This window comes from Amblyomma mixtum, chromosome 8 (assembly GCF_055824585.1).
Source record: "Amblyomma mixtum isolate Tamu chromosome 8, ASM5582458v1, whole genome shotgun sequence".
In the NCBI taxonomy this organism is placed as follows: Eukaryota; Metazoa; Arthropoda; class Arachnida; order Ixodida; family Ixodidae; genus Amblyomma; species Amblyomma mixtum.
Genome location: NC_143019.1, coordinates 93969448 through 93978161, shown reverse-complemented (window position 1 = coordinate 93978161; position 8714 = coordinate 93969448). Strand labels below are relative to the sequence as shown.

The window sequence follows — 8714 nt, the reverse complement described above, 5'->3', positions numbered from 1 at the left end:
TGCAAGCCAGTGGAAGAAGGCGGCCTGGGAGAGGGTAACGCGTGATGGTTACGACGGGCGAGAGCAGGCGGGTCCATGCGCTGACGTTCGGCGCTACGAATCTCATCAATCTTACCTGCCGCGAAGAATATATTTTTAATTTGGACGAAGCCCACGCATAATTAAGAAAATGCGAGCGCTGCTCGTATATTATTCCTATTTCGAAGCACTTGGTTGCGGTTCTGCGGAACATGTGCGCTGTTCTTGCGGGACGAAAATTAAAATTTTAAACTTTGTAGCAGTAAGAATTGAGATAACGAGAATGTGTTGAGAAGCGAAAAAAGAGCATTAAGTTTTAGTGCTCAGAAATAATGAATCACTTCCTAGCATTCAATGCGACGTAAAGAGGGTCTTTTTAAGCGTACACAGCCTTCGCTGTGCAAATAATCGCAGAAGCCGCTGCAGGACACAACGGTAGAATCACTCGCCTAGTCTAAAAGCACGAAAAAAATAGCAGTACAACAACGTGACTCGTCTGTCAGCTCACGTTCTAAACCTAAAAAGATATAATTCAAAAATTCATTACCCCCCAATATGGTAATCCTTCCAAAACCTAGAAATCTGTCAACGACGCATCACCGCTTAGAAACTACCTCAATTCTCCCGATAGCCTTAGTTCCAAAAATTCACCTTCAGCACCTTCCATTCTTCACTACGGTCATGAAAAAGCATTGATGTTGGTGTCTAGCTTCATACGTCCCCCTACCATAGCCGCTTTACCCAACAGATTGGCCACAGAAACGCCCGTTTCGGTCACGTGCATAAGCAGGGCATAGTGGCCAGGCCACCCGGTCTATGGCCTTCCTTTTCGTCAGCAGTTCAGTGCGAAATTTTCTCTGTACGGTCTGTTAGACCGATAGTGATTCTGTTTGCCACACCGAACTGCCACTAATACAACTATAGTAATATATGCAGCTGCGGCTCCCAACGAGAACACTTTTGTGGTCTTCGCTGCCTGGAATGCGAACAGTGATTAGTAAATTACTGTGACATGGATTGCACTGTTGCTGAGGCCATCCGTGCCGAAACACGATTCATTTCGAGGTGCTACAGGATTACGAACATCTGAACTGCTAATAAGGGAGTAATTACTCATTGGCATCCACCCAAGCGCAGCCATACGGCTACAAAGGAAAGCTATACAGCTTTCTCAGAAAGTTCGTAGTTAAAGAAAAATTCGTCCTGGTCCGGGGTTCGAACCCGGAACTACCGCTTCGCCGGAGCAGTCGCTCTACCAACTGAGCTAACCGGGACGGCAAGCTTATGATAGGGCGAGAGCGAATTGATCAATAACTCGAAGAGGAACAGTGTTGGTCAAATGTTTAGCAGTCAAATGTTGGTCAAATGTTTTGACCAACACTGTTCCTACTTCGAGTTATTGATCAATTCGCTCTCGCCCTACCATAAGCCTGCCGTCCCGGTTAGTTCAGTTGGTAGATCGACTGCTCCGGTGAAGCGGTGGTCCCGGTTCGAACCTCGGACCAGGACGAATTTTTTTTTAACACAAAGTTTCTGAGAAAGCTGTATAGCTTTCCTCTGTAGCCGTATGGCTGCGCTTGGGTGGATGTCAATGAATAACTATTCCCTTATTACAGACCAACATCTGAACTGCTGTTTGCATTCCTTACTCTAACAGGATCATCTGGTGTCGCAATCTCTGATATTACATCAGTCACCGCGCTGCGAGCGAGGCACTTCAATAAAATCATCTGTTACGGGATATGCGGTGTAATAGTTACGAAGAACGAAGAATCAAACGTATTTCAACGCTAATATTGATAACTGGTTAGCAGGTTAATGATGCTGAAAACATAGTCAAATCGTTTTTTAGATCCCTACGAGCGCAATACTGGACCAACCGTTTCCAATCCTGCAGCTCCTTTCGACTCTCAAAAGACAGGGGAGCCCTGGAGCATCAAGCTCCACTACAATCGCAAGGGCTCTACGAACGAGTATATGGGCAGCCTCTCGCACTTTTAGAGCCGGATCTCTACTACTCGGGGCACAGCTTCCGATTTCGATGTCGATTGACCTTCAATGCCTCACAATGTCAAACCGAACTTAACTGCGTGGTGGTATGGGCCAAGCTATGGTAGTATGACCACGTGATCATATGACTATGACCATTGGGTATCGCACCTTGTCCGCTGACGTTGACCTTGAAATTAGATTTCAGACGGTGGGCACCACGTCGACAATGACGTTCAATGCCCCGCGTGGTCAAATGGGACATAAAAGCATGGTGGTATGCGCCAAGCTATGGTAGTATGGCCACGTGATCACATTACTATGACTATTGGGTACTTCACCTTGATCTTTGAATTGCTCCTTGACGTCGACATTTGACTTGAGAGAGTGCGGGTCATGCTTAATAGAGTTTTCACGCGTATAACTAGGTTGAAGCCACATTGAACCCCAGCACTTTTTTCTTTGATGACAACCTCCTTCGAGGAGACAGCGAATCACTCTCTGGCTGGAGCGTTACTGGTTTTCTGGTCGAAAAAGCACAATGCTGCATTAAAAAATGACGCCAGGGCTCTCGTGCGCTTTCATTACGACTGTACGCGAGGACTTGAGGTCAAGCGAGCTTGAACCTGGATCAGTGCACCTGGATCACTGGTCAGATAAACGCTGTCACCTTTTGCAGCGTCTACCGCTATTGCCACTGGGGGTGTGGCTGTCGTTCCAGTCCGCCTTCCAGTTTCTGAATGCTCAGATGCTGGCAGGAGCCAGGTAGTGAACAGCCAAAACTTCTGGTCGTGCTTCTGAAAGAAAGCCGTTTTGTTTCTCAAATGCCTACTCTTTTGCATTACAATGATCTGTGCGCCGCTTCTAAATAAGTGATGGAAAGCAAACAGAACTTTCGGCTAGCCTGACAGACGTTTTCTGCTCTTTACAATGCAGTACAGGTCCCTCTGCTATGAAAGGGATAAAAGGATTATAAATAAATTATTAATTACATCGTAATTATGCTGGACAACCGCAGGTATTTCGGTATTGTAGCTAGTTCATCATTTAGTGCATAATATCTAACGCCTATTCTCAGCTTAAATACAGAAATTACAAATAAATGTACCCCTTTTTTCAAACTGCTTGTTTCCTGTCTTATCTATTTTTTTATTTTATTTTTTTTTTTTGAAAATTCTGCAGCATCATTCTAGGGGCTATAGCAGGAGTGGGTACAAAAAATGTGGAACAAAATCAGAGATTGATAATGCACGAATGTTACCATCCAAAGAATTCCAACTCTCCACAGTGCGCGGGAAAAAACTGTATTTGAAAACATTAGTGCGGGCAAACAAAGGTTGGATATTAAGATCGTGATGGCTCCTGGTTGCAGGTGGTTTTGAAAACGAGATATGCTTACCCTCTCAAAGGCAATTAGCAGAATGGACTATGGAGTGAAGAAGTTTTAAGGACTCAGTTTTTCGGCGGGATGCGAGCGGGCTTAAGTTTAGGGAAGACATCGTAGATGAGGGTGAAAAATGAAAGTCGTAGCGGCGAAAAATAAATCTTACAGCTTTACGTTGTACAGATTCTATTTGATCGATTTCACATTGCTTCTATGGATTCCAGACATTAGAAGCGTATTCAAGAATAGGGCGAATTAGAGTTTTGTACATGAGCAATTTGGATTCTTTAGGAGCATCCCGTACTGTGCGTCGCAAGTAACCTACCTTTTTAAGAGCTTTAGCTGTGATGTAATCGATGTGTTTTGACCATTGCATATTGTGAGAAAAAACGACGCCAAGATATTTATATTCATGTACCCTTTGCAGTGATGCATAGTCGTAATTAGAAGGTGATAGGCGGTTGGTGAAAGACATGACAACTGTTTTGGTGAAATTGATGTTCATCTGCCACGTATTGCACCAGTCACGGAACATACCAAAAGACTCAGTACCTGCGCCAGTACCTGTGCGTGCTTTTCCCAAAAAAAGGAACTTTTTGTGATTACACTCTAGAACAATGATACTCCTCTACCATCCTGCCTATACTTGAAGATCTCAGCGGCTGCGCGTAGAGAGCGTGGTATTTGTCAGAAGCCTGGTTACCTTCACCTTTCCCGCAGATAACAGATACCGCGCAAACACCGCCACGACTGCTAGTATATCAAATTACAGAAGTGCGCTTCGCTGCGCGATTGACAAAAAAAATATTATTGTTGTGAGCAATTCTTGTTGCACTCCTCGCATTTTTCATCTCGCCGCGAACCACAGGGCTTCGACGCTCAATCATTTTTCTTGAGCCGTCTGCCAAAACAAAGTGCACGCCGCGTAAGCGGTGGCTGTCCCCTTTGCTGAGTTCAGTTCGGCCACAACACTTACTCTCGTACTCTTTTGTCCAGAACTTAGCTAGAAGTTGGAGCATCATTACTTCAGAGAGTCTGTAGCCATCAGTCATGCCAGGTTCCTACGCCACCTCGTGTTAGCCTCACGGCTCACAAGTGGCTCGACGGGAGCAGGAAGTGTGATTGATGGCTGCAGAAGCTGGCGACCGAAGCCGCCATTTTCTAAACTCATATCTTGGCGGTCAAAAAATATAGGAATACGTCATACATGAGTAAAAGTGTAAAAGCTGGAAAGATATGAGTTAAGTTCCGGTGATGCCTTCCACAGGAATTGCAACAGGAGTATTTTACCGGACCGAAGGGAATGAAAACTACAGCGTGTACATTAAGAACAGCAAACTGTAACCACCTTACACAGTCGCATGAAAAAAAAAAAGAGCTCTTCCAGAAGAGCATTTAAGGAAAATCAAAACTTACAGGCATCTCGCTCGAACTCTGGTCAGAGAAGCCAGAACAGTAACTGCACAGTCGTCGTATTTTCACGCTTTCCTCTCCTGCAAAAGCTGAGTCCCTCTCCAGAAGGCAGGCGTCATAAACAGGCGGTTTTAGTGAAGTACTACGATTCAAATTCGGTGCCTCACGCTGCCAGACAGCCTCCCCAGCAATGCGATCACTTAACGCCGCCGCTCTTTCAATATAGCGGTCGCCACTCCATTTCCGTCACCGATTATATTACTCCTATAACAACGACTTCTTTGCACTTGATAGAGAAAGACCAATGGCGGTAGCTTGGTTTCATAACATGCGCATGAAAGCTAAGTAACGGATGGAGAGCTGCATTGTGACATTATTAAAGCCATTTATAACACTAATTTGGACTGCAGCATTTGCTTAAAAAACGCTTTTATATGAACATACTTGTAGCTTGACTACAGAAATGAAGCATTAATTATGAAACCTTAGACTGTGCAGCGCCCTGTTTTAAATTATATTTTCCATAAATAATTTCATTTAAATAATTTCGGAATAGTTGGCCATTTTCGCAGGTATATACTGAAGCTCAGCGCCACTAGTTTTTTCATGTTTTTTTACAAGAGGTTGATAACAGTTTTGCTTCGGGACATGCTTTTGTGCTAACATTTCCCTTAACATTCTTGTAAAAAGAAGGCGTTTAGAAAACTTCAGCTGGGGGCACATCGTGAAAACTGCAAGCAGAAAGAGCAGCTTTGTGTTTATTGTGCTGTACTTTTTGTTGTTGCATGTTACTCGTGCTGTGCTTGTTCTATACTGGCGCCGCGATGCCTCAGTCCAGTTAGAGGTATATTTACATGTTCGACGAAAATGCGACTTCTTCGAAAATTGGCTGACTTGAGCGAAGTGCAGGAACAAAATTTATTCTTTTCTACCCGATCTGCCAAATATGCCCAATTTTCTCCACGGGCAGCAGTAAGTCGAATCTACATGCGAACGAACCATTTGTCATTCCGGTGCACACAGAGCTTCTGATTCCGCATTTTAGACGTCACGAACAGGACTGAAGATTCATATCCCATCTCAGGAAGGAATTTTGCTTCTCTATACAGTACGGTAACCGGCTCGAAATGATCCGTCGCTCTCTTTTGAGAGCCCACGTGCACTTCCCAAAAAACATGCCCGGAAGTTGTATAAATAAATATTTCGAGTTCTAGGGTGAACTATTATTCACTATGAATAAAACAAATGCGGGATATTTCTGCAGCCTCCTGCAGGCCACGAACACTTTCGCAAAGTGCGCTCTTTCTTGAAAGAAGGAAACACCGATAACGCACTCTTGAACAAAGCCGTGCGCATAAAAAAGGACAAGACTACACAGTATTTTTAATCTGGGTATTTGAAGACTTGTTGTTTCAAGAAAACGTGCATTGTTTTATACCTCTAGCTCTAAAGGCGAAGGTGCCCATCGTATGCGAATACTGGGCCACTTTATTTTTTCTTTTGTGTTGAAGAAAACGGTATGGGGGCGGAGCGTCTATAACTGTGTCACTCCGCCATGATTCCCCGCAGGACGGCCGCCAGCTGCCGCATTGTACCTTCTTTGCTGCTTGGTTGCGCCGCTCCGTTGCTCTTGTACCTGGCGCCATCTATGTAAACTTCAAGAAACAGCATATTCTTAAACGATTAATTATGATCAAAGAAACTTTTTCTCGTTTAAAATCTTTACCTGCATGAGACATATGCCTTTATTAAAGAGTATTACCATAATTGCTTGTTTTATGAAGCAACTATAAAACGCAACCGGCGACTGTATTCCGCTGCGTAGGAAGAGAGGGCGTGTTTAGAATTATGGTTTCAGAAGCCTCGTCAGTTAAAGTTGTCGCGAAGTATAGAACTCAGTGCAATCAACATCAAGCTTCCGCACATACGCCAGATGGAGAGCAAGAAGAACTGGGAGGATAGGAGGATGGAGCAGAAGGCGAGTACTATGCTCACGGAAGGGTTATTCATAGAGTTTTTCATAAAACTGGAGTTTCTCACAGTTTCTGATACACTTCATCCACCATGGAGAGACACAGGAATGCACGGAAGAGTTTTTATAATTGGCTTGGCTATTGTTGGGCATAAAACGTGGATCCAGCTGTAAAATAATTCTCTCCTCGAGGCAAACATCTTAATGACGCTCTATAATTACAGAGCCTGTTCTAGGATAACGTTGTTTGTTCTTCAAGACATAAATAACTGCACAGTGGAAGTGAAACTGCTTTCAAAACGCATTCATGCGTGTTCTCCTATGAGCGTTGAGCCTACTTTTAACGCAGTAGTTTTCTACCAGTCGTTCCAGCCAGCGACAGCAGCGCCACGGCATCTTGCATACGTCGCAGACCGGTGTTGGTCTGTATGTGAGGGCGGACTTGCTGGTCTAATATAGTAATTTTGTAGTGTAGTATAATATTATAATTTTACTTCATCGCTGCTTAATCAGCTTCATGATCTCGTCTTAAAAACTTTGGGAAGTAAATATTTCTAACGTATATTACAAGCTTGCTGTCGGTCGCTATGGATATTTAAGTACAAAATTGACATTCTGATAAGATGTTTGTATGCTCGGGTTTTGGTTGTTTTCTTACTTCTGGTAGGGGGTTAGAACCAAGTTTTCACATAAAATGATCTTTTTCCTCTTTAGGTTCCCCTGAATGATTCCTTTCCTAAAGTGATGAGTAATTTTCCCGTAAAAATTATTCAGTCGCAATTCTGAAGGAGATAGTGAATAAGAGGACAGAAACGTCAAGACGGGAATGATAAAACGTTGAGAACAAGAGGCAAAAAGTGCTAAATAACCCGTTGAGTCATTTTGCAGTGGAGGTAGCACCCCGAAACGAAATTGGCACCCACGTTTTTTTTTCTTTTCCTTTTTGGTATGAGCCTTCCCTCTCCTGAATTCCTGGTATTTGGGAGGCTGGCAGTGCTTTGTAGGCGACAATACCAGAATGAAGCGAAGACACGAAAATGGCGAGGCTCGTAGTCGCGTGTTGAGCATTACCATTCCAGCTCTAACGGCCCACCAAGATGTCTGCGCAGCAGCCATAGCTGTAATGGGGCAGGGAAAGTGCTCACCATAAAGGTGTCGATTTAGTCTCCTCGCATGAGCTGAGTCATCGGAGAAGATTACCGCAAAACCTGACCGTACTCTATTCAAAGTGACTATTTTTACGCTTTGATTAGGTCCGTAGGATAAATACACGTTTCTAGCCATTCGCAAAGCACAGTACTGGATGCTTTCGACACACTGATTTCGACATTAAGCAGTACGCTCGTAACATTACCTCTTAGCCAAGATCACGCCTCATTTATTGCACCGTTTCATGCACGTGTTCATTTCATGATCCTTTACTGATATTAAGCCTCTCATTTCTGCGTTGAATGAAGAAGATAAAAAAAACTACCCCTCTCCTATATTTGCGCCCGTTGTTAACAAAGATCAGTTTAAGGCTGCTAAGTACTTTCTCAAGCGTATCGGTCACCGTGAAGGTCAGCCGTTGTTCAAGAGAGAATAGATTCCTTGCGGGGCCACATCCGCTCTCACCGAAACAGAGAGGCTATTCTTTTGTGCCAACTTTCAGTGGCTTACGCAGTGAAGAATTGCTCTAGTTGGAAGCCAATATACATGCAAATAGGAGGCTAGTATCCGCGGCGATGGATATCAAGGAACGCAAGCCTGTTAGCCGTGTTCGTGCCAGGATTGCCGTATTGGCTTGTCGGCATGCGAGCCTTTTTTTTTCAGAGTTTTTTTTTTATTTTAGAGGAGTCGTTCTCAGTAAGAGATAAAGGGCACTTCTGACAAAAGAAGTGCGACCTATTATCTTGATGGAGTGCTTCGTGCCTGAAAAGCTTGCAGCCGGCGGCTGCT

General features: G+C 44.0%; 1 non-coding gene across 1 annotated transcript; it reads right to left on the bottom strand.

Moving 5' to 3' along the window:
- Positions 1–1218: 1218 nt before the first annotated feature.
- Positions 1219–1292, bottom strand: TRNAA-GGC (transfer RNA alanine (anticodon GGC)). The gene has a single exon. It is a non-coding gene; the product is annotated as a tRNA-Ala (tRNA).
- Positions 1293–8714: the final 7422 nt, after the last annotated feature.